Below are 19,831 nucleotides of genomic sequence, written 5' to 3'. Positions count from 1 at the left end.
GATTTGATCATAATATACATATTCATATTTACCTATTATGACATCATTATTTGCGTTACTTTTAAACTATAGTAGTAGACACTTGTTGAGCTTTATACTCATCACTTTCTGGTGCAATTATTTTTAGATTTGTAGATGGCCCCGAGCCCATAGAGGATCTAGCAAAAACTAGTTGTTATTTTTTATTTATTTTATATAAATTAAGCAATATGACTTGTAGCTCCTACGTGGGCAATTGTATATGTCTATGATTTTGTATTTTAAGGCTTGTTGTAGCCTACGGTTTTAAATGCTTCTTTTTATTTTGTATCATTTATAAAAATATGAGTTTTCCTCCTGTTTATTATGTTGAAATCTTGACCAATATGTTACTTGAAAATCATGTGGGTTCCTCCCATGTGAGTGACGTGTGTATTTGATAGTGGGTGTTACAGAATAACCACTTAAACTTATTGGTAGTAGCAAGACCACTAACATTTGGTCTAATATCTAGATTACCTTTATTTTCTTAAACAATGCCTATATTTTTTAATATCACTTACTCCTTTCCTAATAACACAATATATGAATTGATTATTAATAATGTGTGAAAAAGATGATAAAATCTTTGTTATTAATTTACCTCTCTCCACTGTGGATGGCTTTTAGGTTTGGCAGCCTCACCCATTTAAAGTTGGCACCTCTAAGTCTCTCTATTGTTTCCTGAGCTACAATTCACTGACTCCCGCACCACGCTGAGATGGATGGAGATGCCTGTAGGCACTTGGGACAGGTTATCCATTGATGATCTCCTTTTTAGGCTGCACATTGGTTCAGCTACAGCATACCCAAAATGTGGGATTGAGGAAGAATCCATCAGCTATCTTTTCTATAGCTGTAATTTGGTCACCCAACTTTGGGATCTCGTCCTAGCTCATTTTATATCAAAAACTAAGTACAACAATAGGAATTTGGGGCTTGGTTGGCCATTGGCAACTTCATATGAAGCGAAAGATTCTTCTTTCCTTGATTAAAATTCTGCACTGGCTAATCTAGAATAAGAGTCATATGGTTTTCAATGACATCAACAATAGCCCATCTAAGATTTAGAAACGTGCTTTATGCCTTATGAATATTTCGAACAGCTATATATTAGTACTACTAAGCAAACACCCCATGTTATTCTGATCATATAGGAACCACCGATGGTTTCTTCACATCCTGCCTCTGAAATATGGTTGTCGTCTTTGTGGCCTAGTGGGCTAATGGATCTCCTTTTAATTTTAAGAGTCCTTGTACAAAAATTCATCTCTGTCATAAAAGTCAAAGCTTGAGCAATTCGTGAAGCTCTCTTTGTTTCAGATAGATAACCAAACCTCCCATTTGAATTGAAACTAACTCACTTTTGTTTGCCAACACCATCAATAGGGTTCAAGACATTGGATGGTCTACCCAAAGAATTATAAATAATATTTTCCTTTTTACAAAATATTTCTCCAACTATAAAATCTTTCATGTATTACGTGTAGCTAATTGTGTGGCTAGTTGACACAAAGTGCTTATTAGGTTTTGAGCTTTTCCCGGCACCACTTTTGTAGCTTTTGATCGTTGATGTCAGTAGGGCTTATTATAATTGTGAGGTCTGAAAGATGAGTGTGAATTATATCATAGATAAATATAAGATGTTATATATAAAATTCACCAATTAATATATTTTTCTTTTCTCAGAAGAAATTGTGTTGGTTTTGAGTACGTTTTACTCCCTTTGGTTCGACAACTGTACTCTCAATCTTGGCGCAGCAACCCCTTCCCCTACCTGCAATGCAAAACACCCGATTCCTCTCTCTTTCTGCATCCTTCGACATTGCTTTGGTCTTAAGCAGGCTTTAAATGGCCATCCTTTACTCCACCAGCTACTCCTGCGGTCCTCTCTCGCTATTCTGGCATTGAAAGGTACCTCCTTTATTCAAATACTTTGATGGGTCTCTCTTACTTTTTCCTACCATCCATGATTCTTGCTACGATTAAATTCCGATTACCCATTTGGGTATTCTGCAACTAGCCTCAATTCGAGGTTTGGAGATCTTTGAATGGAAAAAGATATCTTCTTTGGTTGAAATGTGTCGTAGATTCCGTCTTTTTAATGGGAAAGGAGGGATTGATTGGAAGGGAACAGCTGTTTGCAGCTGTTGGGGAAGGAGGAGAAAAGAGGAGAAGGAGCAGGTTTAAGGCTAAGAGGGATTTGGGTGCCCTCAAGTTGCTGTTTTGGTGTTGGGTTGTATCTTTTATTCCTTCTTTTTATGGGAGATATTCTCGGCTCTTCTTTATATCTGTTGGAGTTCTTACTCTCCTCCATCCATTGCTTGTTGAATTAAATTAGCTCAAATCCAAAACTGCAGTCTGTTATTCAAGGATGAATGAGAAATGGGTATGATCTAATTAATGTCCGCTTACTCTTTTCTCAAGAACCAGCTATCTTTGGAAAACTGGATCATAATATGGTGATGGTTTTTAGATAGTTGAAAGGAATATCTAGAAACTAGAAACGGAATGCAGGGTTTACTTTCTGATTTGTTAGGTATTGAATGTTCTGCCGATTGTGACCTCGTCTAATTGACTCCTTTGGCTTTTAAATGTCTTCACAAGATTGGGTGTAATTTGATTTTGTATTTATTTATCTTGTATCTAATGTAATTTGAGCTGGGGAGCCTCAAGTAATCAACGCTTTAGATATAATTTCCACTATTAATGGTTGTTTCCGATTTTTCTTCATATGTATTATTGTGAACAATAAACATTGTTTCTTTGGAGGGCCTCATTTCATGGGAGGTTTAAAACCTGATTCATGTGCCATGTTGGCATAAATTTGAGTTATGAAAACAACTTTCTTATTAACTAGGGTAAGATAAGTGTATATGGCTGAACCTTCCTGAATACTGCACTAGTAGGAGAATGATGTACTTGATCACTGCTTTTAAAAACATTGTCTGGAGAGACAAGATAAAGTGTTGTATAGTTTCCAAGAGACCATTCTGAGCATCATAATAAATATTACTAACTCAAGAAGAGCTATTCAAAGCTTTTCTGGCTGACACCTCTAGCCCAAGTGGGAAGTAATTTTATTTAATGAGACTAATTTGATGCAGTTTGATTAGGAAGAGTTCTTGCTGAATTCGATTTGTTGGAGGCATTAAAGAATGAAATGAAAGTGATAGGTCAAGTGAGTCCTGCTTTGTGGTTTGGAACAGAATAATACCATTGAGCAGATTTGTTACTATTTCTTCTCATCCAACTTATAATGGGTGAGACCAAATAACTCAGAGACCCTGTGGATCAATTAAAACCTCAGATTCATAAATTTTTGTTGACATTACCTGGGACAAAATATCAAGAGATGGCAAGATTTTCTGGCCTTAGTTAGATTATGTCATAATAGACACTGATCCTTTATGTCAAGGACCTCTGTTTGTCTCGAAAGGTTTAAAAGGACGTGTAGTTAAGGGTCATAAAAACCTAGGGCTTATATGCTTATGGATCTCATCACGTGTTTATTCCCATAAACTGGTTGTTTTTGAAGCATTGTTTATTATAAGTGGATCCTTATAAAAAAACCGTGTTTTGCTTTTTCCTGTTTCCAGGAGGTAGATACTGTGGAACATATGCATACTAATAGGTTCGAAAAGGCAAACTCCTAGTAGAATATCATGATATGTGTCCTATATCAAATTTCTCAAAGGGTTATCTTGCATTCCTTAAGGTGGTATTTGATTTGAGTTAAGGGCTTGTCCTTGAACTCTGTTGGGGACTTCTAATCGTGTTAAGTAACCAAACACTACTTTATCAAATTATAATTTACCTTGAAATAGTTTGCATTTATATTTTACAAATTTAATAATAATATTTTGGTACTATTTGGATAACACATACTCAATTTTCCTAAAAAAGAAAACACTTTTCTTGTCACATCAAAATAATAATGATACCCTTATTTCAAAATAATAATAATAAAGATATTTCCTACTCGAAAAAATTTAAAACTTATTAAATTCATAATAAATTATATAGTGGTTGTTGGCTTGTGAGTAGGGGTGAAAACGGATCCGATACGGATCGGATAGTGCTCAACCTATATCCGGATCCATATTTTTAGTTCGGATACGGATATTGGACGGATAGTAAAAATTAAAACTATATCCTAACTAAATGGATACGGATAATTTTCGAATAGAGGATCGGATCTTAAACGGATATTAATTAAATTTAAAAGAATTATAATATTTTATTTAGATATAATTAACACAAAAATATTAAGAGTTTTACAACAATTAATTTTTTTGTATGTCAAATATGTAAAATTAGAGAAATTTATCTCTATAAATAATATATAAGGTATTATTAGTAATAATATTAATATTTACTATTTAAATAAGCAAAATAAAAACTGTAAATCATTCAAAATAATATGCGGGTAAACGGATATCCGATATCCGTATCCGAATCCGAAAAATATATCCGACCCGTATTCGAATCTGTATCCGAATTTTTTTCAAAAACTCTATCCGTATCAGAATCGAATAGAAATTTTCTATCCGAATCCTATCCGATTCGGGTCGGATTGCGAGTCGGATCGGAGTTAATCCGACCCGTTTTCACCCCTACTTGTGAGCTTTTAAGCCCGCAAGAGGTTTTAAGCTTGCAATAACTTACTTTCTTTTATAAAGTTTGCAATACTAATAACATCTTAAAAAAATAATGTAGCCTTACACGCGGGTTTATAATAAAGAGTAGAAAAAATAAAAGAAAAACAAAATTGGTAATTTTACATTATTATTTAAAAAAGAAACAATAGTAACCTTATGTTATTTTAGAAAAATAAAAAAAATACAAAAATACAAAAGAATATGTAAGCTCACTTGGCACTTGTGGGCTTACAACATGTAAGCTTGCAATGAAAAGTTCTTTATTGATAAAAGTATAATAATTTTAAATTTTAGGGCATTTTGGTCCATTAATTTTATATATTATTTATTTCCCACCAAAACCAATATATTTTTTCACTTTTTTACATCATATCAAATTTAATAATTATACTTTAGCCTAGTTCACAACCAAATACCATATTTTCTTTCTTTACTTCAAGTTACCTAAATCATGACTAAGAAATAGGGCCTAGCTATGTTCAGGACTTAGCCTCAAACTAGACACACCCTAGAGAACTTGATTCACTTGGCTTTTATAATTATCTTTCCTAGTGTAACTCTTCTTCTCAACGACACTTGCTGAATTTGATGTATTTTTTACGCTTCTTCAATCTCTTATGAATGCCCGTCAAAAAAATCTTTTTCAATGTTGTGAACTGAAAATCTAGCTAATTTCAATTTTTATTGTCGCATTATTGAACGAAAGTAAACTTTATCTCTACCGGACGTAATATATTTTGGCTATTGAGTTGAAGATAAAAATTCCCAAGAAATTGTTACTCTTTTGTTGTGACGGGCACTATGTGTAACAGAAGCAAAGCGATCCAAATCAACGATCATAAGATAGATATCTCAAAAAGAATAATCTGGGCTGTTAGCAACCAAATACAAGCAATGCAAATAAGAACAGAGTATATATGGAGATGACGAGAAGATCCACTAATAATAAAACCGAGTACAATTAGAGAGAATCACTCAAATTCACCAGATCAACAATAATCGCCCCTAAGGAAGAGCAGACCCTAACGGTAGAATCATTTATCATTATCTAACAGTAGTTGACTGATTATCTACCACTACAAACTACGGATCTCAGTCGTAAGTCCATCATCAAGAGTCAACATCACTCGATGCTATCCACCTGAGCCCTTGATTCAACATCTTCGCACCACTTGTGCAAAAATCATGAGCCACCATTTACGGATGTTCTTACTCTACGTCATCGGTTATTGTTAGGTCTACATCTTATCTTTTGATATCCAACTTAAATATGCTAAAAATTTTGACTTATTAGTCGACAGTATAATCGTTCATCTAAGCTCGATGAATGGTATGCTTGATTATTTAGGATGTATAAATTGGGACCTCAAGTGTGGGCCATACTATATTATAATATAATATAATTTTTCTGCCCCTTATCTTAGTTAGCAATGTTTCTAGTAATGTCGAGATGTGGAGGCTACATTCTTAATAGTAGTGCACGTGTACTAGTGACATAATATTATATACAACACAATTAAGCATAATAAAGAAATATCATCATTGTAAAGTAACATGGGTTATCATACATGAGCATGCTAATAGTGATATGTAAAAATTATGGTAAAGGCAGTCATATCAACCATTATGCTAAATCATCATGTGCAACTACAAATGCTAAAGCTACCATATCATATGTGAGCTATTCTAGTGTACAATCTAGCACATCATATCAATCAATAACAGTAAGGGAAGATAGTTCATTTGCTTGGATACTCTAAATTTTTCTTAGTGACCAGAATGTTCCACTTTAATTCTAATCTATCTAGGGGTGGACACTAGTTCTGAAGGGATCTGCAATAAATACTAAGTCAATATAGAGAAAACCTACAAGGTGCTTGGGCTCGGGCTTGGGCTTATCCAGGCCAGCCTAACTTACATTGGCTCGAGCTTGGCTAGGCTAGGACGGACTAGCCCAACCTGCATGGGTTTGTGCTAGCTCGACTCACCCACCCCAACTCGAACAGCTTAGGCTCATCTAGCCCGAGCCATATTGTTGGGGCTCGAGCTCGCCAACCCAACTTCCATTCCCATCTGGCACACTACAGTGATTGGAAAGCGAAAAAAATTCTCCGACCTCTTATTATTAGCCTGACAATAAGGTGTCAGTCGTGACTCACCGGAGGTTTGACGACTGCCCAACAATAGCTGGTAGGGAGAATAAGGCGATGGTAGATGACTTCTATGTCGTTGTAGGATAAAACAACTTAGTGAGGTGTCGAGCAGGGGCGATGGATGTCAGAAAATTTGCACAGTGGATTTCTGCGGTCCAGGAAGGGCCAGGGAAAGGTCCCCGATAGTCCAATAGGTGTCAAGCAAGGCACCCATTAGGGGTGTAAACGAGCCGAGCCTGAGCGAGCCGGCTCCAACTCAGGCTCATGCTTGACTCAACTCAATTCGAGTCAAGCTTAAGCCAAGCTAGATCGAGCCCGAGCTGAAATCGAGCTTGAATTGAGCCTATTATCAAGCCGAGCCGGATCGACAAACCCAAGCCCGAGCTCGAGCCTGAGCCCGAGCCCAAGCCGAGCCAAGCCTATCGAGCCAAGGCGGCACCCTGAAGGGCAATGCCGGAAACGAGGCTAAGATCGTCGGATCTTGGTTGGGTTTCCCGACGTTGAAGGAGGACAAGATGGTGTTGCAGCGGAGAGGGCGGTGGCAGAGTCAAAAAGAGATGAAGTGGAGGAGATCACGGAGGAGGAAGATGGAGAAAAAGAAAAGGAGGATGAAGAAGAGGGGGAAGACATGGAAGAGCATTGAGAGGGACCGGAACAGGGGGGAGAAAGTTGAGGACGACTTTGAAGGGATGGTAGTGGACCAGGCAGAGGTGGCGTAGCCAGAGAAGAGATCAGGCAACAGAAGAGTTGCCATCGTCGGATAAATAAGGTTCTAGCCGGTGAGCGGCCATAGATTTGTGGTCGGGATAGAGAGGGTTACGCACAAGGGAGGGCTGGAGGACGAGGATGAGCCTCGGAGGAGGAGGCTTGCTGACAGTGGAAGACTAGAGGAGAAGGCTTGCCGACGGTGGAAGACTAGAGGAGGAGGAGGAGGAGGAGAAGGCGGCGGAGGAAGTAGAGAAAAACTATCACCACTCACTAAGAGTCTAAGAGAAAGAAGAAGCTTTTTTTTTTTGAACGGTTGGTTATTTGAGGAGTTAAGTTGTGTCTGGGAAATAGGATTGATGATTAATGGGAAAGAGGAGTAATGGAGTAATGATCTATAATTATGAGGCTAGGCAAGTAGGTAGGACGCATGAAGGTTTTCCTCTTAGCCATGTGTCAAATAGAGAGAAAAAAAATATTACTATATTATATATATAGATAGATAATTTTGAGTTTCTCGAGACGAGCCTGAGCGAGCTGGCTCCAGCTCAGGCTCGACCCAATGTTATTTTTGAGCCGGATTCGATGGCTCGGGCTCGTCTCAACGCAAACCAAGCTAAGCCGAACTCGAGCTTCAGTTGAGTCGAGCCCGAGCCGCTTGTTTATTTTGACAGCCCTAGCACCCACAGATAAGACCAATTGAGCCTTGCCAAAGGTGGGGGAGGAGTCCATGCTGAAGCCCACTACACTGAGATGCTCATTGACCTCAAGGGTAAGTGGTTCGGTCGCCATTGGTCGATGGAGCTACACTTACACTCTCGCTGGTGATAGTGGCCACAACACACCCATGCCTTGGCTATGATCGAAATAAAGGAGGGGAAAGGGAAGATCACCGAGAAGATAGTCGAGGAGTCACCGTCAAGGGGAGGAAGAAGATTGCACTTGACTCGGCCACGACAAGGGTGAGGTAGAGTAAGGAGGGAGATGGGGAGAACTTCAGCCCTACCGAGGGAAGGAGAGAGATACGGTGGAAGATAAAAAAAAAAGGGTTTGCCCTCTACCGGAGGTCGAGCACCATACATGCACACTAGCTCATTGCCAGTGGCATGTGTAGGGTGGTTTCTAGGCTCTATCATGATCATAAGATCTTCTGTCGAGCAAGTAGGAAGAGGAGGAAGAAAGAAGGCGGCAGCACGTGCTTTGCACATGCTGACCTTTTTTTTTTCTTGGTGTTACAACTCCACCCATCATAAATAAATTTTGACCCAAACTTTACTTACTCGCTAGCCACATCAAATAAGAAAGGGTACATAGCCCTCACCTTCTCGTCATGCTCCCATGAGGCCTCTTACACTAGCACCTTGACTAAAGGTATGGTTTTAGCCCTCACATTCTTCACTTCTCAATCAAGAATCTGAATTGACCGTTCCTCATAACTCAGGTCCTTTAGAAGGTGAATAGATTTATACTGAAGCACATGGGAAGTGTAACAACCCAACATTAAAAATAAAAGTTAAACTTAAAAATCAAAATTTGGGCATAACTAGGCTGAATAATGTGGTCGGGCCAGCCTCATGCCAATGCAACATTGTAAACCGGGCACGCGTGCTCCCATATTCGTTGGCCCAACCAACTAGATCGAGCCAAGTGGGCGCGGGGAGCACCGTTGTGGCCGCCGTCGCCACAAATCCCTGCCCCCACCGCCTTTATCTTTCTCTCTCTCCTTATATCTCTCTCTTTTTCCCAACCTCTTGTTCCCATCTCTCCTCAAACTATCTCCTTGATTTGCTCACGCTGTCTACCTTGGACCACCGCCGTCTCTTCCATTGTCGTGCTACAAACATCGGTGAGCCTTCTCTTCTCCCTTCTTGTCGCATCCCTTCTCTCTCTCTCTCTCTCTCTCTCTCTCTCCTTTGGGCTTGGGTTCGCTGGAATCGAGCCGCCAACGAAAGGCCTATCGCTGGCTGGCTAGCAACGATCGATCCCTTCCCTGGCAGCCCGAATCCCTCTCCCCTTCCCTCTCTCTTTTGTTCTTTTTTTTCTCTTCATTTTCTTTTTCTTATTTTTCTTTCTCCTTCCTACTGCCGCAGTAGTGTTGGGTCAATTTTTGGGTTGAGCCTAGCGTTGTAGAAGTGGGGTTTGCTCCTCCTTTTATTTCAACAGCTTATTTTTATTAATGTAAATTAGATTAATTGGACAATTAAGTATTGTTAAATAATATATATGCTCATTAACATAGTTATTAGCTAAGTTTAATTAGTATAATAATTGATTAATTTTAATTATAGGTATTTGCACACACACACACACACACACACATATATATATATATTGTTTTATTGATATAATCTTATATTCATGTTCATGTTCATATCGTGTATAACTATTTTTAACATTTTATTATTCTATACCATTTTGTATAAAATGAAATACTAAGTTGAGGCAATTGAGGGTGAGACTGGAGTAGCATACAATGTCGACAGTGATTGCAAAGATGATTCAATTAACCGCAATGGTAACAGTAGTTTGAGCAACACGGTTGAGGACAGTTCCTCACAATATGGCCCTCATAGCCACAATTGTAAGCTAATCTCAATTGAAAGGAGTAGCCACCTAATTCCGAGTTCACCCAAAAAGATTCGTGTCCCTACCTTAGCCGTGCCAACTACAATCTCTCCTTATTCTGGTTTGATGCCCTCCACTCCAAAAGTTTACCTCCACGAGTAATGCTCATTCAATCAATGTGGAATAAAAAAGTGGGCCTAAAATAGACGATCATTTCTTGATATTGTCTCAAACCTTGTTGAAAATGTTCCACCTTAATATCATTACCTGGGACATAGTACGCGGTAAAATAGGAAAGTTTGTCAAAGGTTGCCTCATATTGTGCAATGGTTGTGGCTGCCTACTTTAATTCAGAGAAATCAATCTGCAGCTTGTATTTCATTGCCTTGAGAAAATATTACTTATTGAAGGCCTTTGTGAGCATAGTCCAAGTGAACTCGCATTTTGGTGTCATCCGAATCAACCTCTTTGTAGCTTGCCACTACTGCTCGGCGTCACTCTGGAATAAGAAGGTGGTGAAGGTGACATATATGGTTAGTTAGATCGGCCGATCCGAATCAGTATCAAGATCGGCTAAACCCAATCCCGATCCTAGTAAATTGACTAGGATCGGGCAAATTTGCCTTGGATTAGCATTGAGAGAGATAACGACTAAAGCAGTGAGATGAACCATATATGGACCGATTTGTTTGTAAGAAAATTATAATATTTTTATGAGTGGTAGCCTCATGAATTAAGGTTCCCTTGGCTTTAGTTTGACATGATACTGAGGTCGGGGTGAAAACTAAAATTAAAACAGTGAAGGAAGATCGAAACTGATATATTTGTAATAATCCTATGTTTCGACGATCCTCGGAGGGTGGCGAACGACCAAGGGTGGTAGAGGACGACCGTAAAGTAGAATGGCTCGTGGAGGAAGATGGTGGCTAATGTTTGAAAACTTGGAAAGGTTCTAGGGTTGGGATGTACAGATAAAAACAATCTAATGACTATAAAAGATAAAGATAAAATAATAAATTGATTATACTCAATTTTCATTCCACACCCCCAAAATAATCGATGACCTCTCTTATTTATAAGTCGTAGTGTGTGGGATCTAATTCGCCCTATTAAGTTTACATCCACTTTAATTTAAAATTAAATACAATCATCAAGATTAACTAACTAGATTTGACTTGACCCTCGTGGTCGAATCATAACAAGCAGAGGTCAGTACAAGTCATTCAACAACAAGAAATAGTATAACCATCAATACTAGCTATAACCCTGATAATCCTGATGATCCCCAGTGGTGAGATCATCTCTTTCACGTTTGCTGAGAAAAGTCAAAAATGTATAGAAATTGAAAACAGAGAAATTGAGGATATACATACATATCAGCAATCTTGTTATGAGAATGTTTCTCCCCATGATTATGGTTCATTAAATATTTATTGTTTGGAATCATTATAAAATTTATATGCTGGTTATTATCCTCAATATTCTTAGACATAAGATCCATATATTGATTATTGTTTTTCTCAGATACAACAAAATTTATTCTGATATGACTAGTACAATGTAATCATTTTTAGAGCACCAAGCCCTAAACATCATTATTTATAAACTTATGATGATAATGATGACAACGACGACTATAGAAATTTACAAGAGTCAGCTCGGTATTCTTTAAGTTTTTACTTTTGAGTAAGTATTCTCTTTTAAGTTTTTAGGGCTCATATGAGTAATATTTATTTTCTTTTTTTTCTAAATTTTTGTATTTTTAAATAATATTTAAAATGTCACGTAATTAAAAAAGTCTAATATGATCCGAGCAACTAATCTGGCCGATACGTATCATTTTCTAGAAGGCCAATTTAGATCCTGATTTTTCGAACCTTGGTGACATACTGATGCTAAGGACACTCAAAAATGTTTAAGATGTTCATGACATCAATTATCCATCTGCTGGCTTCTAAAGGTTCGGTGGTGCTACTGAACAAGGAAGGGTCTAGTTGCATAAACCAATTCACTAACGTCCCTGCTCTATTGCTATTGAGATGGTTAGGTGCCTCATTAATGCATAATGAGGCCATGTGAACATGGAGAACCTCCTCGATTATTCGCTCCTGTTGTTGGATTACACGCACAAAATCTCTATGTCAACCGTTGGTGAGTGCATATTGAAATTTCCTGCAGGGCCGATGCTCTCTCCGAAATAATGGCGTAATAATGATGAGGCGTCATCTTGGATTAGCAAAAGACATCCTAATTATTCATCTAAAAGTTGGTGTCTATTTAATGATATTGTGATTAACATTACATCAATATGTATATAGTATTCATGGGTTTGCCCAATTTTGATAACCGAACTCTTTTGCTACTATGTTGAAACATTCTCAACCCACTATGTGCCTTCTACATAAGGTTGCCCTCACATGAGATTCACATGGAGGTTAGGAGAGGTAGTAGCATACAATCAATACCGGATAAGACCAAAATAGCGGGAAACAGAAGAAGGGCATGCCACAAGTTCATTCATAATATAAAAATGGGTATAATATCTGAATACAAGAGTATATACTGAAAAGTAAGATGCAATAAGTTCATCCATGCTGAAGCCCGCTATATTGAGATGCTCACCAACCTCGAGGGTCATCAGTTCGATCACAATTGGGGAACAAAGTTGGAGCCGCACTCACACTCCTCTAGTGACAAATTGTGGCATCACCCACACCTTGGCTTTGATCGAAATAAGGGAGGAGAGGAAAGGAAAGTCACTAAGAAGATAGTCGAGGGGTTACTGATAAGGTGAGAAAGAATATTGCGCTAGATCTGACCACGGCAAGGTTGAGGCAGAGTAGGACGAGGGATGGGAACTCAAGTGCTGCCAAGAGGGAGATAATGAGGGAGGAGGCTGTCCTCTGCTTGAGGTTGGCTACCCTGCACACACGCTAGCTCATCATCGGTGATGTGTGTAACGTGATTGATAAGCTCTGCCATGATAGAAGATAACATCCTCTATTGGGCAAGTGAGGAGAGGAGAAAAGAAGATGGCAGAATTTGCTTAGCTCATGCCGACCATTTTTTCCCTAGGGCAAGATGATCCCCTCAGAATATTTCGATGAAAGAGAATATTTGGCAAAGAAGATACCAAATGGAGAGATGAATCCAATTGAAAAGCTCATCGGAATCAATGTGGTCATTTCACTTCCATATCTCATCTTTCGTGATAATGTAATGTTCCTTAACACTAGAAGGGGTGAAAGGTATAAACACTATTTCCAAGTAAGACTTTAAGTTGAAACTAGTTCATTGGGGGCGTTCATATGCTCTCGGGGGGCCATTCGAGTGCCCATGGCACCTATCTGGTTTGCCTAGGATCATTTTATTGCACTTTAAAAGATGGATCGTAGAGAGTCGCTTTGTGGAGCTGTTCGAAAACCAAATTAGCTATTCGAATGGGCTGCCCAAAACTTGGGAGTGCAAATCACTTCACAAGTTAGTTGTTGAGTATCACAATTGAAGGTTTACTCCCATGTTGGAAAATAAGAAAAATGTGAAATAGTTTATATAGACTCTTGTGCCCTCACCTAATATCTTAAGCTTTTGGGTTGAATTAAGTTCTATGGTTTGTACTAAATCATGTTTCACTTGAAATAAGACTCTTCTATCCCCTAATAAGTAGCATTAGACTTGATGGTTTGGCAATCCTAGACTACTCTTTGAAGCGGTCTGGTGCAATCAATTTGATGACTCTAATGTACATATAGACTCTTATGGATGAGTCATATTAATGCGGTAGTCTTTAGTTAGTGTGACTAGTGGAGCTAAGCCTTGAGATTAGGGTCAGGCACACGGGATTGGTGTGCAAGCTTGATTACATTCAATGGAGCGAGAATTTTGATTTCATGGAATTGATACATGGGCTCAAAAGAGTGGATTCATGGTTACTCATGAAAAACAGTTGATGGTATTAAAGAGCTGAACTCTTGGGACCTGTAATTGTTTAGAAAAAAAAAATGGCTATAAGGCCTGGTTATAAATAGTATATTGGATTTTATAGGGCCCAATTAATGTTGGGCTCATATGTGAAGGGAGAGATTGTTGAGTATCACATGGAGGGTTTAGTCTCATATTGAAAAATGAGAAAAAAAAATGAGAGGGTTTATATAGTCTTTTGGATCTTCACCTAATAGCTTAAGCTTTGTATTAAATTGAGTTCTAAAGTTTGTATTAAGCTTTGTTTCTATTTGAATAAGACTTCCCTATCTCCCAACATTCTTCGCTGAGTGTCTGAGATTGAGGGGATCCTTTTATTTTCAAGGTATCACACAAAAAGGATAAATAAATTGCTCATGATGAGTGGGAAAATCTAAAATCTATTGCTCTCCTTTAACAAACTAACACAGACTTTCTTGCTGTGAAAGCCTGGCTTTGTCATCAGAGTTAGGGAAATTATTTAAGTAAAGAATTTCTCAGATATGCTGAAGAAGCCATCATGGAACCCATAACTTGAGAATGGTGAACCACTGATACATCGGCAAGTGTATTATAGTTGACCAATGCTTAACTGAAGCAATCGTTAAGGTCTTTTGCATTGAATAGGTTAACATGTTAGCCCATGGATTGAAAAACATTTGAGCAGCCACCATTCACTCATAGAGTAGCTTTTTCTAACACTTCTACTAAGTTAGACACTCAAGAGTACTCATGCTTATGTTAGCCATGCTGCAAAATCAGAATCTGATAGTCTATTTGATCTGTTGATTTGTCTTTGTGCTTATTCAAATTGTTGGCCTTTGTGTTTATTCACTTTATTGAGACCTAATATTTCTTTGTAATGTTTTGATAAGTTATTTGAAATATCCATTCCATGAGTTCTAGATCTGGATATCTTCTGAAAAAAGAATGTATTTTGTCGTGAAATATCAACCCTTATTGGTGAAAAGATAAGCTTACTGCTGCCCCGTGCTGTACACTTGCCTCTGTAAAGCAGATTTATTTTCAGTGCTGTGTAATTACGGAAGGTGGGTGAATAGAAGGTGTAAATCCATCTCTTTCACTGAAGCAGGTGTGTCTTTACGCTTCTGTTGATGACAGTTCTAGACAATTTGAGTTACATGCATTTCACAATTCAGGATATTATCTATGAGCCCAGAGTAGCTCAATGTCTCACACACTAGCTCCTGAACCATGAACAGGGCACCCTGTTGCTGATTTAACTTGTAATTTACTTGGAACATTCTCTTCAGACATAGATTGAAACTTGACATTTTTCTATGCATTTTGTGCAAACATTATGTAGCTTCATGTCTTATATCAATAAGTTTTATTTTAAATTCTTGCTTTCCAAGTAGGCTTTTCACCTGGGAGAATAGGCTGTTTCTTTTGGTGCAGTTTCTAGTCCTTATTTGTTCGACCTCAAGGATTCCAAGTCAATGATGACTACCAACATTGCAACTGGTATTGGATAAGTAAGACATCAGTAAGCCACATTTCAAGGTCCTCTCCTTTGTGTTTTTCCATATTAAACTTTCATTGCTAGACTGTTCTTTACAAATTCATTGAAAAAAAATAATAATACTCTTCTCAAGACTTTCTTATAGTTTGTTCACGTGTACAGGGCTATTGGATTCTAATGCAGGTTATTAACTGATCGCAAGAGGAAGAATCCCGATGGTGGCGTCTCCGCACAGCATGATTCATACTGAGTTTTAGTTTATGATAATAGTGAATAATCATCCTCTCATATAAGGTAAACAATCTCTAGCTGAAAAGCGAAAAACAGAATGCCTTTGCATAGCTTTTTTGAAGCGCCAATTTGTGTGTCTATTAATTGTCTATTGTAAGGAAATTGATGTGCATATCTATTTTTATATCATTTTACCGCAGTTCTGCAGCAAGTTGTTTTCATCTGTAAGCTTTTGTTTGTTTTAGCCTTCTTGGAAAGCTATTCTGATTAGTTCCCGGCATGACAGTGACGTAGTTTGAGGATGCCAATGCCTAAAAATTATGTGTATTTTAAGAAGATTGTGTTGTGCAAAATACTCAAATGGGTGAAGGAAGCGGAAGCAAGACCTTCACCCCCAAATAACTCAACTGGGAATAGTGAAAGAAAAAACAATGCAATGTTTGAAAAAACTCCAAAGAGATGTTAATGGTGATAGAAAAGCCCTAAGCAAGTTCTAATCATAGATTAACACCCTAATGTAAACAATCATCAACAATGGAAACAATAGAGACAATAGAGAGAGACAAGATTTGCGTGGTTCGGCGATGTGCCTATATTCACGGGCGGAGCAATCTTCTTTACTATGCAAATCTTTCACTTACAAGGAGTTTAATAACTCTAATCACTCTCAATACAATGGTGGCTCAACCCTCATAAATGTTCTTCTAACAACAACTCTAAAAAATCCATTATAGTATTTATAGTCAGGTTTAAATTTGAGAATTTTTCATGTCGCATTCGAACGCCCTCGGGGGCGCATTTGAACGCGTCCAATGTCAATACAGCAGAACCAAAGGGGCGTTCGAATGCAGGAGGGATCCGTTCGAATGCTTACAGAAACAGCTGCTTTCGGGTTGGTCCGCATTCGAATGCAGCTGGGGCCGTTCGAACGCCTACAGAAAGTCTGCTCTCAGGTTGGCTCACGTTCAAATGCGGCTGGGCCGTTCGAACGCCTGCATCACAGACTGCTCTCTGTCTGGAGCCCGCGTTCGAACGCCCCTTAGGGCCCGTTCAAACGTGCGACACAGAAATACTGATACATGCTGAAGTTTTTGCTAAAACTGAATTTTAGCTAATTTTTAACAGATTGTACCAGATGGTGATGATTTGAACCTATGCTAAAACTTTTAGCAATTCAAATTAGTCCGCCCTATTATGGTTTATTTAATAGAACAACATTGAGAAATGCCAGAATACATTTGAAGACAAACCTACACCACTAGGATTCAACTTCTATTTTCTTTACTTCTTATTCTTCTTTCTCTAGTGTCTCTCTTTTCATTATTCAGCTAGTTCAGATGCAGCATTAGATCCAAGAAAGTCCCTAGAAGACCAAAAACCATGGACTTCCCCTAAATTTATATGTTTCATGCAATCCATATGGTTAAATATTTATCATCTTGTAATTAACCAATGCAGGAGTCTGACTGTATAAAACAAGTCACATGGAGTCATCATTCCTTAAACTTCTTGACATACTTAGATTAAATAAATCCTTAACGAAGAGATTGCATGGATTATGAGAATTTGGATTGTTAAATTGAAAAATCATATATAAGTGAGCCATCCTTTTGAGTTTAATGGCTCCAACTCATCATTTGTCTATGACTGAAAGAGATTTTTATATTAGGATATTCTAATTGTTTGAAGGTAAAATTTCATGAAATTTTATTCTTGACCCTAAGAATCTTTTACCTTGGCAAGATTTCATCTGTCCATAGTCTTAGAAAGATAAAGGAGTTCTCAAACATGCCAATAGCTGTGTTACTCTTAGTTTGTGACTTTTAGCCCATGGACATGGATACTGTGAAGTGATCTAGAGAAGCTACCTCCCAACTCATCTTGGATAAATGATGAATGCTATTTTATGGAGGTGAAGTTGCTGATGAGTCTCTTCTCTTGCCCCTCATTTGTAAGCTAGTTGGTGTTGCCATCTGCTTCAATAGATGTTCACTTGAGATAACTAACAAGAGATCTATTGTTATAAGCTTTTTCTTTTCTTTTGAGACTACTAAGTAGACTATTATCAGAGGAAGTTATAGCTCTTTCTACTCCTATTTCTGGTTCCTCTTTCAAGAAGGGTGAGTTATATTATATGATGTAGTTAATATTGTTTCACACCATGCTTGCAATTTCTTAGTATTCCTTGAAAGGAGGTGCAGAGCCATGTGCCAAGGTGAGCATTCATGCAGGAGTTTGGTGATTAAAAAAGATATAACACTACTTTTGACTGCTATATCCTAATGCACATTGATCATTGTATAGCATACACCATTGATGCACTTTTCTAGTTTGTCCAGCATAGAACAGATGGCAATTCATGCTCTTCAATGCAATCCCTCTTCTCAATGACAAGAGCTGGAGCAAAATGAATGGGATTATTTTCCCTATAATTCACTTCTTGGAACTAGAAAATAAAAGCTACTTATTAGTCTGTGCCATGTAGAGAAAAGAGAAGATGAATTATTATTATTATTATTATTTTTCCTTCCAATCTTGAGAGAAGGGAAGGTAATTTGCAATATGTCTGCAAAAGAGGTTAGCATGGCATGGAACAGCATCCTTCCAATTAATTTGACCTTAAAATGTGCCTTCTTTTAACCCCCTTTGACAAAAGGTCTTTTTGCCAACGTTTCATTTAGAAACTTAATTGGTTCACCGAATGCAAAACAGAGCCAATGAACATGAACCCCAAGGAGTTCAGATAACTATAGACCCCACACTTTGAGAAGAAGAAGAGCATTCTATGTATAATTAACTCACTCAGCTAACTACAACCAACTATACCAACCAAAACAATGAGGAAATTACAAGTCACAAGTAGTTGGCCAAAAGAGCAACTAAGAAGTATTTCAAGGGTGTAGAATAGCTTCAAATAATCATAACATTGACCACTAAATTTAAAATACCTTCAAAAGCAACTAAGTAATTGTTTCTATTAGAAACCCATCAAGCTTAATACCACTGGTATTTATCATGCTTATCAGTAGTTGTTCCTCTTTTATATTTCAGAATTTACTCCGGTCTATTCCAAACCTCCTTGAGATACACATCTTCAACCCACACAATGTGAAACAAGCATAGAAAAACAGTAGTCACCTTTCAGAGCTACCCCAATTTAAATCAACCTTGAAAACCCTATCGAGTCGAAGAACACCCTTCCAGAAAGACCCGAAAATGTTAAAGTTATTTGACGGATTGAGTAAGTATGCGCACTTTTCGTCATTGTCACATCCATTTTCAGCCAAGTCGGTGGCTGAAATTTTTACGAGGGATGTTGCTCGGTTATATGGCATGCCACGCATGATTGTCTCGGATCGTGATCGTGTATTTATGAATGACTTTTGGACGGAGTTTTTCAGATTGCAGGAGACTCGATTAGACTTCAATTCGGTCTATCATCTACAAACGAACAGTCAAACCGAGGTAGTCAATCGAGACATTGAGCAGTATTTGAGGTGCTTTGTTGGTATAGCCTATTAATCAAAGCATTAAAAAGTAGACGGCAGATTTTAAATGTAATGTAAAGTATTCTTAATAAACTTTCCTTTTTTTCTTTTCTAGGTACTTCCATAGTAACTTTGTAACACTCAAGAATTTAATTCTCTCTTTACAAAAAATATTATTATTATTATTATTATTATTATTATTATTTTATATATGGGAGAGCCATTCTAGTTTTATTCAGAATCCGGTTGGCAAGGCTCTCTCAATATGGAGACAGGAGAGTGTGGTGAACTGGTGCTAGGCTAAAAGGCTCCAAGACTGTATTCCTTTCGTTGTCTGACACTTTGGGCACAAAAGTGCAACGACCACTCCACTTCACCCACCCACCCACGTCAAATCGCGTTCACACCCAAAGCTATTCTAATAAATAAATTAAAATTTAAATATATTTTGATCATCTTCTTAACAACATATCATACTTTTAAAATAGACTATCAATTAAAAAGTTATATTATGCGAGAAAATAAAGTGTTCTTATAAGACATTATAAAACATTAATTCTATCAATA

At 37.8% G+C, this 19,831-nt stretch overlaps 1 long non-coding RNA gene across 5 annotated transcripts; it reads left to right on the top strand.

The window, feature by feature from the left end:
* Positions 1-1,663: 1,663 nt before the first annotated feature.
* On the top strand, positions 1,664-15,975 carry LOC140766097 (uncharacterized). Of its 5 annotated transcripts, XR_012105282.1 has the most exons (4): positions 1,682-1,932; positions 15,081-15,155; positions 15,442-15,558; positions 15,708-15,975. It is a non-coding gene; the product is annotated as an uncharacterized lncRNA (long non-coding RNA). The 5 variants fall into 5 exon arrangements; XR_012105285.1 differs by having other exon boundaries at positions 15,463-15,975; XR_012105283.1 differs by lacking the exon at positions 15,081-15,155 and having other exon boundaries at positions 1,683-1,932.
* Positions 15,976-19,831: the final 3,856 nt, after the last annotated feature.

This window comes from Typha angustifolia, chromosome 8 (genome assembly GCF_048772165.1).
Source record: "Typha angustifolia cultivar Huaian chromosome 8, ASM4877216v1, whole genome shotgun sequence".
Classification (NCBI taxonomy): domain Eukaryota; kingdom Viridiplantae; phylum Streptophyta; class Magnoliopsida; order Poales; family Typhaceae; genus Typha; species Typha angustifolia.
The sequence above is the reverse complement of the archived record's forward strand: the minus strand, read 5'-3'. Positions and strand labels throughout refer to the sequence as shown.